This window comes from Astatotilapia calliptera, chromosome 3 (genome assembly GCF_964374335.1).
Source record: "Astatotilapia calliptera chromosome 3, fAstCal68.1, whole genome shotgun sequence".
NCBI lineage: Eukaryota > Metazoa > Chordata > Actinopteri > Cichliformes > Cichlidae > Astatotilapia > Astatotilapia calliptera.
Genome location: NC_137424.1, coordinates 69581756 through 69593355, shown reverse-complemented (window position 1 = coordinate 69593355; position 11600 = coordinate 69581756). Strand labels below are relative to the sequence as shown.

General features: G+C 39.9%; 2 long non-coding RNA genes across 2 annotated transcripts; one reads left to right on the top strand and one right to left on the bottom strand.

The window, feature by feature from the left end:
- Nucleotides 1-2011: 2011 nt before the first annotated feature.
- LOC145425713 (uncharacterized) lies at nucleotides 2012-4223 on the bottom strand. Its single transcript, XR_013906446.1, has 2 exons — nucleotides 3786-4223; nucleotides 2012-3547 (listed from the first exon to the last, which is right to left on the bottom strand). It is a non-coding gene; the product is annotated as an uncharacterized LOC145425713 (long non-coding RNA).
- Nucleotides 4224-5127: 904 nt separating this feature from the next.
- On the top strand, nucleotides 5128-7229 carry LOC145425692 (uncharacterized). Its single transcript, XR_013906420.1, has 2 exons — nucleotides 5128-5268; nucleotides 6705-7229. It is a non-coding gene; the product is annotated as an uncharacterized LOC145425692 (long non-coding RNA).
- Nucleotides 7230-11600: the final 4371 nt, after the last annotated feature.

The window sequence follows — 11600 nt, the reverse complement described above, 5'->3', positions numbered from 1 at the left end:
ATGCGCCGTATTTGATAGCTTGCTGCGAGACCTCACACCGAGCACATCTACTGCGGGTGGGTTGCCTGTTATCGGAGCCGGAGTTAGCAACATCCCCCAAAAACACAAAGAGGAGAGTCCTGGCCCCTAGCCCTGCCAGTGTAGCAGAAATGATGACGGATGATGACGGCAGCAGCAGCCGTTCTTCTCTGCTTGAGTAGCTTAATGTTGTTCGTGTGTAATTTACGTTGAGTAGGCTAACCATGTTATTACATTAATGCATGTAAGGTGAACTAGCAAACATCATCATAGCTACATGCGGCCTTCTTCTTGTTTGATGGCAGATACTCCCTTCACCCTGGCCAAATGACCAAAGAAAAAGTGGAAAACAGCTAAACATGAGAGGTTTTTGGACAAAGTTTGTGTTTTTTTCCATTGTTTAAGCACTGCTTCCAGCCAAGAGTGATGCCATATATGCCCCATAGCTGCAGAAAAGGCTAACATTGTTATCTTTTTACAAAAAAACAGTTAAACATGAGAGGATTTTGGACCAATTTTGTGTTCTCCATTCTTTAAGCACCGGTTTGAGCACCGTTTAAGCACCGGCACCGTTTCAAAAGTATCGGTTTGGCACCGGTATCGGATAAAACCTAAACGATACCCATCCCTACTGTTGAGTGAGTTTGCAAGGTGCCTCTTACTAAATGTTAGCAAGAGGCACATTGTCTGTGCTCTGGACCATGTGCCCGATATCGCAATTGCGTTTTCTCACCACAAGGGGGCTCTCACACACAGTCAAACATCTTTTCCAACACAGACAGACCCACACCCCAGCCCACTGTCACAGTCCTTTCACAGAGGAAAAGAATTACCACATTGCTCTTTACAGCGGTGAAGGCATTTTTTGGCACAGAGATAGTAAGGGTAGGAATACCAATTTAATAAATTTATTTCAATGATTAATAATAACGCATGCACACACCATTACAACATAAAACGGTGCCACTTTATTATGCAACACATGCAAACTACCACATCACATAGGTCAAAGTGTAGGAGCACACGCCCAAAAACTTACCCCAAAATACGGGTAATATTTCTAACAAGAAATAAGCTGTGAGCATTTAGGATGAATAGGGGCAAAAGTTTTAGCTGTGCACTCACAGGTTTGAGACATCCAGTCATTGAACCATTCCATTTTTTGGCATCTCTTCCTCTCATTCCCAGTAAATGAACATCATCAGCTGCCACAAAACCCACACCACACAGACACAGCCAGAGGGGGGAGGGGGAGTTGAGTTTTCCAGACTTCAATGAAACTAAATTTGTATAAAAATTTGGTTTATAGAGGAAAAAACATTTTCTGTACTTGGAAATCTCCAGATTTTTCTTTCTTCTTGAGGTGAACCTATTCTACTTCCTGTTCAAGTGTTTGTATCATTTACGCTTTTCACATGTTCCTTTCTGTGTCGATGACAAAGTGTTGATGATCCAGATGTTTAGAAGAATTTTAACTTGTCAGTTTTAGACTCTGACACTAAAGGTCCAGTTCAAGGATTCAAGGATTCAAGCTTTATGGTCATTCGCATCACATCTTAACATGAGGTGGAACGAAATTATGTACATTATGTCCCGGAGCAAAAAGAAACAGAATAATGAGGATTTTTTTTTATTTATTTATTTTTATAAATAAATAGTTGTGTGTTTTTTTTAAACAAAACAGATATACAAGTAATAAAACTATACGACAAGTGGAGTGCAACAACCTGAGTACCAGTATGGAGTATGAGTATAAATATAGGTGTAAAGAAATACTTTATCAATGCTGGTCATCATGCCCTTTGCTGCTAAAGTGACAGTGTCTGTAAGTGTCCATAGTGAATTTAAGGTGCTACAATAACAGTTGTTGTCCATTTATGCATTGAGAAGTCTCACAGCTTCTGGAATGAAGCTGCTTCTCAGTCTGGTGGTTTTTGCATTTAATGCTCCTAAATAGTTGGGGGTTTTTTTTTGGGGGGGGGGGGGGGGGGGGTTTGAACAAACAGAAATGACAAGTAATAAAACAATACAATAAATAATACTATAAGTAGAGTGTAACAACCTGAGTACCAGTATGGAGTATGGGTATAGAGTGTAGGTATAAATATAGGTGTAAAGAAAGACTTTAGCAGCAAAGGGCACGATGACCTGCATTGATAAAGTGATAATAAGTGTCAATAATGGTTAAGGTGCTACAATATCAGTTCTTGTCCATTTATGCATTGAGAAGTGGTGGGTTTGCATGTGATGCTCCTCAGCCTCCTGCCTGAGGGGAGCGGGACAAAGAGTGTGTGTGCTGGGTGAGTGGGGTCCTTCATGATACAGGCGGCCCTCTTTCTGCATCCGGAGGTGTATATGTCTGTGACGGTTGGGAGGCTGCCTCCGTCCACTCTCTGAGCAGCCTTCACCACCCTCTGTAGAGCTTTCCTCTCTGCCACTGTGCAGTTTCCGTGCCACATGTTGATGCCAGAGCACAGAACACTCTCCACCGCACTGCTGTAAAAGGAGATGAGGACTGAGCTCCTCAGTCCCGCATACCTCAGCCTCCTCAGGAAGTAGAGCCTCTGGTGAGCTTTCCTGATCAGGCTGGAAGTGTTATTTTTCCAGGTGAGGTTGCCATCCAGGTACGTACCAAGGTACTTGTAGCTGGGTACTACTTTGACTGCAGATCATCCGAAGTGCAGGGGTGTGTGTGCGTGTCTTCCCCTCCTGAAGTCCACAATCATCTCCTTCGTCTTCTTCTCATTTAAGCAGAGATTGTTTTGCTTGCACCAGTCCTCCAAGAGTTCCACCTCCTTCCTGTAGCCGGTCTCATCATTGTTTGTGATGCATCCCACTACAGCTGTGTCGTCTGCAAACTTTACAATATGACAGCCTGGATGGTTGGGTGAGCAGTCATATGTAAGCAGCGTAAACAGGAGGGGACTTAGCTCACAGCCCTGAGGGGAGCCAGCCAGTGCTGAGGACTCTGGAAGATGAGGAGACATTGGTCGACTTTGGAGAACAGAAGGAACCGTAATGAAAAATTGAAATATGGACAGTTGGGCTGTGATCACTCTGATCTCATGCACTCTGAATCAGAAGCAGAAATTACTTCTAAAAAATAGAAGTAACTGTTTCGTATTTCCACATCAAATACGCATCAAAGGCCATCAAATGCTGAACATTCATAATCCAATGCTGTCACTCTCTGGATGTAGTCCTCCTGTTTGCTGAGGCTGAGCATGATGAAGTAGTTCATCCTCAAGTGTCAGAGTGACATCAGGGATCGTTGTGGGGTGTTGGTGACAGTTGTTTGCTTCCAGGTCATATCTGTCTCTTTGTTCAGCAGCAGGAGATTCAGAGTTCAGAAAGCTCTCAGACATTTCAGTCTTTGCTTCAGCAGAAGGACGATGTGAATCCTGACTGTGTTGTTTATGTATTATGTAGACCAAAAAAACAACAACGGCAGCAACAACAAGCACCACAAAAACAGTCAGACCGACGATCAGTCCAACAGATCCATCCTCTGTGTCTCCTCCTGTCTGACCTGCAGGTGAGAAACAGGTGTGAGGTGTCAGCTGTCAGGTAGGTGATGAGTGAAGAACAGAACAGAATCCATTTCCTCTTCAAACTGCTGTCAGACATTATCTACTGCACTCTGATCACATCACTCAGACCAGCTGCTTTCTACAAAGTCTCATCAACAACATCTTTAGAAACAAACATCAACAACCAGGAAGCAGCTTCACCTCTGATCACACACACACTCAACTCTACTCACTCACCTGGAGGATCAACATGAAGGTAGATAATGCTGATGGGGTCACCACTGAGATTAGCTCTCTTTCTCCGTTTTTTTTCTGGCTTGGCACGACACTCGTATATTCCAGCATCATTAATCGTCACATTCTTCAGAATCAAAGACACGTCTCCATCCTTCATCTGTCTGTCCTGCAGATCCACCCGGTTCTTAAAAGATGGATGCTGGTTGTGTGAATTAAAGTGACCGTCCCGATACAAAAGCACATATTGATCCCCCAGGTCAAGTCTGCTCCACTCTACAGTCATATGAGGATGTCTGTTGTTTGGAGCTCGGCATAGAAGAGTGATGTTCTTCTGTCCAGATTCAGCTGTGATGTTTTTCCGACCTGAAAGTGGAAACAACACAGAACAGAGAGGTTAAAGGTCTACGGTCAACTTCCAAAGTTCACTAACTGTATAATGTTTAGTAATACTGACCAAAATAATCCTGATTATGGTTTTGGCTGTTCTGTGCTCAACTTCTGTTTAAATCATGTTAGGGTGAATTGTTTTCCCTCTTTAAAATTGCAACATTTCACTCAGTGCAGTTAAATGGCCTCCCCTAGAGCTTGATAACCACTGAAACCTTTACATTCAGTTCCTGTCACCCCACTGAGCATCATTACTCTTGTACTTGTTTGTTTAGTTGGTAGTTTGGAGAGTGCATCTGGCCAGTGCCAAAAATTAAACAAAATCTGTATTTATTTGCCAATACAAGTATCTCATAGTGATAAAATCCCTGTGGTTGTTCTTCACTTTATCCAAGAAATGTGAAAAAAAAAACAAACCAAAAAAACAATACAAATATCAAGAAAAACTACATTTGTACCACCGCCAAAACATTTGGCCACAACTATACAGGAAATATTTATGCATCAAAAAGTTCTCAACTTTAACTATCACTGATGTAAAAGTTGTATGAAGACAGGAGGAGTGATAAACAGCTGATGCATCAACATGTCATTTCAAAATCTGCTTAAAACCTCAGATTTGACTCTATTACAGATCACTCTGTTCACATAAAACACACATCCAAGTTTTTTTGGTGGTTGTCTACCCCAACTCTGTAGGGTGAGAGGCAGGGTACACCCCGGACAGACCACAAGTCTATCTCCAACACACAGAGCCACACCCGCCTGTGGGAGGTTAATCAGGTTTGAACGGGCTCTGCCGTCGACCTGTTCAGATTGTTGCTCAAAATGACTGTAGAATAAAGACCTATAAACTCCGGCGCCGAGGCACATAGGCGTCTACGCGCCTGCGCTCACTAATCATGGGCGGGACTTTAACTCGTGGGCGGGGCATTTTCACACTACGCTTAGCAACAAATGACTGTAGAAAAGTTTATCGGGATTGGTCGTCGCGGTGGCGGCTTATATTCTCCTGCTATATATAAGACACATGACACATTACGGAATTTTTCGACTTCGGTGTGGATAGAGGAACGTTAGGCTTCAGCTTCTGACGGTAAGCAGAGACTATTTATACACATACTCTCCTGACTGTGAGCCTCTTACACGCACTTGTTTTATTTTATGCACTTTTTTGAGATATGATTTTTAAACTGTAGTTTCCTTTCAAACAGTTTCCACGCCGAGTTTGCTCGGTTCTCTTTGTTTACCATTTTATTTAGGAGTGATTTTCAACATTATTTTAGACATACTTGGCCGTTTGTGAGCTCACACCACGAACATAAACAGGATTTTGGTTCTTGTTTTCGTTCCATTGTTGTCTTGAGAGAGTTTCTATATTTTTGGACACTTTCTCACGTTTTTTGTGTTTGTGGACACAGCGTTGCGAGGCTTCTTTTGCGTTGAATTTGATAATCTCAAAAGGTTTAGTTACAGAAAGAATGTGAGAACAGGGCGCGTGTTGGTGGGAAGGGTAACAAGAAGCATTCAAACACTGGTAAACCCTGGCACGCAAACACGCACTAATGGCTTCTTTGAAAACCAGTTTGACGATGTCTCCGTTTGAAAGGCTTGCCTGAATGTCAACTCACGTTCAGCTGTTTTATAGTCTAAGCGGAATACAGTCCAAGAACATCTGACAGGCACACCTAGTTTCATTGAAACTACTTTGTAGACGACTCACTTTTGTAAGGAGTGCCTGATAAATCACGTTGAATGGAATCAAGTCCAAGAAAAGGATGGATGATATTTTTTTAATCAGTTTTTTTTGTTGTCAGTTTTAGTGTGATTTTAAATCGTGCTTTCGTGGCTCACTTTAGAGACATAAGCACGAATTCAACCTTTTTTTTTTTTTTTTTTGCTCCTTTCTTTCTCCCCCTTTTGTTGTGGCTAAATATATAATTTGAATAAAGCCCAAGAAAAGGACACATTTTAAGGTATTGTGTGATTTAATGTTCATTTTCTGTGATAATAATTATTAGCACAGTTATTCTCTGTGCCATTTGTAATTTTTAAAACAGAATAGCTGTCCGTAAATTTAAATGTTGAGCTTACCCTCTGCAGAAATCTCAGCGCAGAAACACATGAGAGACCAGAAGAGAATCATTGTGGTCATTTTTCTCGAGAGGAAACTAAATCGAGGAGCAACACAGCTCATTACTCTACTAACTACTAACTACTAATGATCATGGCGTAACACCTTACGCCATGATGATTTGGGCAGTGAGGTACTTTGTCCCCACCCACAAAATTGCAGAACGTCACAGAACGTCTTGTTGGAAAGGACACACATCAGGAAAAACACTTAAACCTCTGAAATGATTATGACCCACTTTTTTTGTTTTGTTTTTTTTTTTTTTCATTGTAAAGCGATGAGTAACTATTTAAACAGAATGAAACCTGCACCTCAACTGCTGAAAAATTCCAGCTTTGAATTTGAAATGTGGAAGCAAAGTTTCTGCTCTCATGTTGGCTCCGTTTTGTGTCTTTCAGAAACGGATCAGAAGTTTCTGGCACCACTTCAGCTCCTTCCACGATTCACAGAGCCAAGCAAAAGATCTAATGATGGTGATGATGGTCCTGATGAAGGCCACAAACCTAAATGTGTCACTCAAGCAGTAAAGTTTCTAAATCATTCAAATTATTGCTTCAGGACTCTGTGTGTTGATTTCAATGACGGCTTATTTATTAATAAGTAATTATTAATATTATTGCTAAACAACTCCAAATTTAAGAAAGAGGTAAGTTTAGTTTTACAGAAGAGAGCAGTCTCTCTGTCAGGTGAATATCTACAAATATACTAACAAATTAAATCTGCATCTGACGATGACAGTCAGCAATGCAGCTCGATTTGAAAACATTAATATGAAAATAAAAGAATCAATGAATGATTGCCTGTCTGAACTTTTAATGTGACTCTTTCCTTACTTGTTTAAAATGTCTGAATGATCAGTCATTAATGCTTTTTGTGAAACCTCAACACAGAAAAAGAATAAAAACTAAATTATGTGAAATTCATCACTTTATTGCTCTAAGTCTCTTTTTTTGTCTTTCTTTAGTACAGTTTCATTGATTGCTTTATTTTTTGTAATGTGAGGGTGTGTATTACAAAAACAAAGTATCCAACCACTGACAAACGGACACACCATGCAGTTATTTGGAAAATAGTTCCTGGATGTGTCAGTCTCCATGGAGCACCTGAATGGGAACTCACATTCACCTGTTTGAAAGTGGAAAACATCCAAGAAAAGGGCACTTTCTAGAAAATAATACATAATGTTTCAACGAGTTAATGTTGTAATTTTGATGTACTTGGTGCATTTTTTTCTAATATTGTCACTAATAAAATATCAATATAATTTAAGATGTTTTAAATGAAGTGAAACTGCTGCCAGCCTTTGAATTTACCCAGCCATTCAGTGTGTTCTCCCTGTGTGTCTGTGGACGGTCTCTGGCAACAAAGTTTCTTCCCAAAGTCCAAAGACAGACATGTTAGTTGCTGCAGGTGCTAATGGTCTGTTGGTCCTGCATCAGACTGGTGACCTGTCCAGGGTCTGGGCTCCTGTCAGTCAACTCTCTGGGTTTATTAAATAGTGAAAGGGCAGAATAAACGTTAGAATCAAAAACATTCAGAGCTGAAGAGCCTGTTTTATTCAGAAATCTATTGTCCAGATAAAGTCATTGATCATCAAGTTCAAGAGTCTCTTCCGTCATGTTTTTAAGTCTTTCAAAGCAAAAAGCCAATAACAAAAATTAAAATAAAATCATGAGATAAAAGGGGTTTCATGAAGAATCAAATGAAGAGTGTTGTGTTACACATTGCTCTTTAACAAGGTGACACTGGAGTCTGTTTATGTGGGTCTACTCTTATTAACTAGTCCAGAAGAGATACGGTCATCTTTGTTATCTCAGCTGATTTTCAATTGTAAATCCACACTTCTGCTAATACTTTCAAAAATAAAATAAAATAACCTTGATCTGTTGATTTTACTCTTACACTTCTGCTAATACTTTCAACTGTTGTAATTTATTGTGATAATTTAATCATCAAAAATAATCCAAAATAAGTACTGAAGAGGTTTACAGCTGACCGTCAAGAGAAACATGTGTAATTTGAGACTTAAACAGGAACCTTTTTACTTCCATAAAGGACATAGTTTTATTTCACTCATACCAAAAAAACCAAAAAACAGTGAGCGGCACACGATGTCTCTAATGTCTGTCATCTGTCTCTCATCTGTAGGGTGGAACTCGCTCTGAGAAAGCACTCAGCCATAGTGACTGTGCGTGTTTTTGTTTTATCTGTCATCATCCCCAATCACAGCTCATGAGAAAAGTCTTGTTGTATAACTGTGTTTATGTACATTAGCAGAATTTAGAAATACACTATTTGCCTGTTAAACATTATTTTAAGCAACTCTGAAGATAGGAAATAGTCCAACGAGGAGAGACTATGAATTAGTAAAGTGCAAAATTTGAGTAAGAAGGTATCTAATTTGGTGTAGAAGACGAAGCACCCCCTCCAAAGAAAACAAAAACAAACAAAAAAAAATGTCAGGAGTTGAAGTTGTTTCTCATCGCTGCTAATTGCTAATGTGAGACCTATGTTGGACTGTTTTTGTGAGAAATCAGCCAACAGAGATTCACTGTTCTGCCTAATTCGTTGCAAGGTAGTCGTTATGCAGAGCTATCACATGTACACCTCTGTCCACTCAAGGGTCATTCATTCCTATTGGCTCACCACAACGAGGTGCAGAAGACACCACGGACAAAAAGACACAAAACAAACTAAAGTGGGATTTATGTCTTGGAAGAGTTTTTCAGCCATGGTTTTAATATGAACTGTGTATAATTGGGAGTAGAGGATGCTACTTAGTGGGATGTGAGTGTGTTACTCTGTCAGAAGGATAAACTGAAGCTCTCACCCTAAACACAGACTGAGGGGCTCAGACCACAGAGGGAGCAGCTGGAAACAGACCAGGTGGAAGATCAACAGCATGCTTAACACCATAAGACAAAGGTGATGAGTTGTCCTTGTGAGAAGTAGATAGAAAAAAACCTTGAGAGATGAGGCCCTGTGGAATGTAGAGAAACATGAACCCACAGCTGGGGGTGTATAGGTGCACAGAACATAGTAAAAGTAGATGTAAGTCGTGAGCATACAATGTTTCAGTTATGTTAGCTTCATGGTTTGGTTTTTCTCACTAATGATTATGTGCTCAACATCCACTCTGCACGTGCTTACGTCACACACACACACACACACACACACACACACACACACACACACACACACACACACACACACACACACACCACTCTGGCTATGCGTTGCTTTGGTTACCATATAAGGGAATCCCCAGGGTTTTAGAGCATGTTTTGAAGCACCCACCCCGAAGGGTGAGACTAAAGGTATATATGTGTAGGACTGAGGCACGGCCCCTCAGATCTGCTTTTTACATTGCATGATCTCCCTCTGCACAGAGGTTTGAATAAAGGAGCATCACAAGTGTTTTGGAGTCAATAGTGTTTATTTTTTTCCAGCAGTAGCAAAAGGATGAGAGAGATCAATGAGAATGATCTAAACATCCTTCAGAGCAGTGAAATTTGATGCTGGTAAAATATTTTTTTTACAGCTCAGGGTGGAAATTTTATCTCACATCATTCTGTTTTATTTAGCAAACAATACATGTCATCTGGTCCTCGCCTGATTTTGTCTGAGTTGATTTATTCTCTCCTTATTGGGCAAACAATAGAGTCTGTTTGCAAGAAGTGTGAAATGTTCCCAGTGGCTCTCACGTGTCAGTCTGCTGTTTTCCTATAACTCAGAGTCACAAACTGCAACCACATAAGTAACAAATTCAACACAGATAAAGATTATATATTTAGTTATTCTCAGGAATGTTTCTGCAAAACAAAAGTGACTTAATCAGAGCAGAAGTGTCATGAAAAGAGAGGAAATAAGAAACCATCGCACCATCAGAACAGACAGTCAGCATGACTAATGCGTGACACATCATCATGTGAATGAATGCTGCAGTCATAATGTATCTGACAGCAGAGCTTGATACTGTGTGATATGTTTTAAACAGTCAGCAGTTTGTTAAACTCACAGGAGAACTCAGTTAAACATGGTTTAACAAGGACAATGAACTGAGTGAGATAAAATGGCCCAAGTGGAGTGTGTGGTTTAGTAACACAGTCTGTCCACAGGTTGGGTGTTGTTATATTAGAGATTAACTTAACTTTTAACCAGCAAAGATTAAATAGCATCAAAAATCGAAGAGAAAACTGCTGTATGTAAGTGGAACTGAATAGAAAACACAAGTGTTTATTCTGCTTTTGAAGTTAAATGCACTTAAGTCAAATAAACATTTTGACCACGACTAATCAGACACTACAAATTGGGAGTAGAGGAGTCCGGTCTGGGAAATCTGTACCACATATTTTAGTAAAACATGAAAGATTTGAATTTTTAATTTGAGGAAAGTTTGTTCTCATGTCATATTTACTGTCTCTTCTTTGTGTTGTGTGGAGCTTCAGTGCCAAGATTACCTCAGAACAACAACAACAACAAAATTCTACTGGAGCTTTTTGCAGTTCATGGATAGTGTATTTATAAGTCACTGAGTGTGAAAAAAAAAACTCTCAGAGGAAACGAAAGTTAAGCAGTAAGTTTTGTTTTACAAGAAATGAGAGAGATGGCTCCACAGGCTCCACCCACAGCCTGCAGCAACTGTTGGTCACATGGAAAGTTTCCAACATTTATTCTCCAATTTTAATCCATAAAAAGGATATTTTAATGAAATATAACTCATTGTGCATTACTAAGATGGATTATCATAGGTTTTGCTGCAGGTTTTACTCTGTTAAATACACAGAAAAAGTGAACAAGTTATAAAGTTGTCTCTGGAGGTCAGTTATAAACACTATGAGCTGTACCTATAAACAGGACAGACAATTGTTTATGGATTTCTAACATTTATTCTGCTCTTTAAGCATATTTATCAAACCCTGAGTATTGACTGACAGGATGAATGTGTGAAGGTGATGAAAAGTAAAGAGCCACAAACAAAATCTGTCTTGACACACACACACACACACACACACACACACACACACACACACACACACACACACACACACACACACACACACACAGTAATCTGAACTTGACTGGAATGCATTCAGCTGCTAGCTGGTAAGAAATCACACGTTCAGTGGTTTGTAAAATACACTGTTGAGTCTGATCAATTTAGTTAACTTCAACTATTTAGATCTAAGTCTCTACTTATGCTGCTCCCCTCTTGTCTTCTCTCTACACTGGGTATTTTTGTGTGTAGCTTCTTTTAATCATAAATCACTGTGAACAAGTATCCTCAAGAAAAC